Below are 1,868 nucleotides of genomic sequence, written 5' to 3' on the forward strand. Positions count from 1 at the left end.
CTGCCTCCAAAGGTCAAAGTGAATAAGTGTGCTGAGTAAATATGCACAGCATTAGACAGTGTTCATACAGGGGGGGTGAGGGGGGGTGAGGGGGGGTGAGGCAGAGACCGGTGGTAGACGACTGGAACTACAAAAACAAAGTTTTTAAATTGTACTGAGACTCAGACGTCACTGACAGGTGATGTCACACGGTGATGTCACACGGCGATGGTGATGTCACACGGCGATGGTGAGGTCACACGGCGATGGTGAGGTCACACGGCGATGGTGAGGTCACACGACGATGGTGATGTCACACGGCGATGGTGATGTCACACGACGATACTGATGTCACACGGCGATGGTGATGTCACACGACGATGCTGATGTCACATGGCGATGGTGATGTCACACGGCGGTCAGTTTCGATGCGTTCTTCTCTTGTTTCCTGCTCGTTCTTCTGGACGAGGAGCAAAGAGGGAAATGGAAACCCTGGGTTCCAGCGTCTGTGTCTGACCCGACCCGTTTCAGTCCGGTCCAGAGCGGTGTGGCCGAGGTGGGCCACAAATCAAAGCACAACAGTGGGCAGAACCAGACGGAGTCGGCCGCAAATCACAGGCGTTTTATTGCAGGGGAAGACGGTCAGTGAACGCCACGACTTGCCCCCTGTCTGCCGTCCTGATGTTTCGGAGGCAGGCGTGCGAGAGCGAACATAACAAATTCTCCCCGTGCGGCGGGGGAAGCGGGGGGGGGGGGGGGGGGGGGAGGAAGGGGGGTGACAATGAGAGACGACTTCAACTGGACTGTTGACACTGAGAGAAGAAGAACACACACACTCACACACACACTCACACACTCACTCACACACTCACTCTGACTGTCTTCATTAATCCTGCTGTTCCACTTCTTTATGTTGTGCAGTTATTTGTGTTGGTTCCTGTTTGGATCCATCACAGCCTCTGGACCGTGGTTGGTGGTTGGTGGTTGGTGGTTGGGGGTTGGTGGTTGGTGGTTGGTTGTTGGTGGTTGGTGGTTGGTGGTTGGTTGGTAGTTGGTGGTTGGGGGTTGGTGGTTGGTGGTTGGTTGTTGGTGGTTGGTGGTTGGTGGTTGGTGGTTGGTTGTTGGTGGTTGGTGGTTGGTGGTTGGGGGTTGGTGGTTGGTGGTTGGTTGTTGGTGGTTGGTGGTTGGTTGGTGGTTGGGGGTTGGTGGTTGGTGGTTGGTTGTTGGTGGTTGGTTGGTGGTTGTTGGTCTCTGCTCTGACCTTACACCCCCCCCTCCTCCTCGACGACTGTTGCCAAACTCCTGTCTCATTTATGTCATTTATGACGATGACTGGTGTTGACTGCTGTGTCTGTAGGTGGCGCTGTTCCAGACCTGACGGCGTTGGTTCGTGGTCAGATTCTGAGGTGGTGGTTGATACTGCAAATACTGCAGTAGAAGTACTGCGACTGTCTCTTCTCTGACAGTCTGTGGCAGTCTTCAGGTGGGGGGGGAAGGGGGGGGGCTCACCTGAAGTTTGATCAAACCTCTTCTCAAAGTCTCTCTCTCTGTGTGTGTGAGTGTGTGTGTGTGTGTGTGTCTATATTTGATACATATTTGTCATAGACAGTGCTGTGTGTCAGTCTGTCTGTTCTTCTTACCAGTGTGGACACGCAGCACTGCTGACGCACACAGCCATAAAAAGACACCCGCACTGACGCTGACACACACACACACACACACACACTCTCTTCGGTTGATTCACACACACATACGCGTGTATAAACAGATCGTGGGTCCAGTGGGGGGAGGGTTGGGGGGGGGGCTGTCTTCTTCAATCAGTGTCAAACTCCACCCAAACCTCTGACCTCATCAGTGCCTGACAACCAATGGCTGCCAGAGAAGTCTGC

This window comes from Cynoglossus semilaevis, chromosome 15, assembly GCF_000523025.1.
Source record: "Cynoglossus semilaevis isolate Cse_v1.0 chromosome 15, Cse_v1.0, whole genome shotgun sequence".
NCBI classification, from domain to species: Eukaryota; Metazoa; Chordata; class Actinopteri; order Pleuronectiformes; family Cynoglossidae; genus Cynoglossus; species Cynoglossus semilaevis.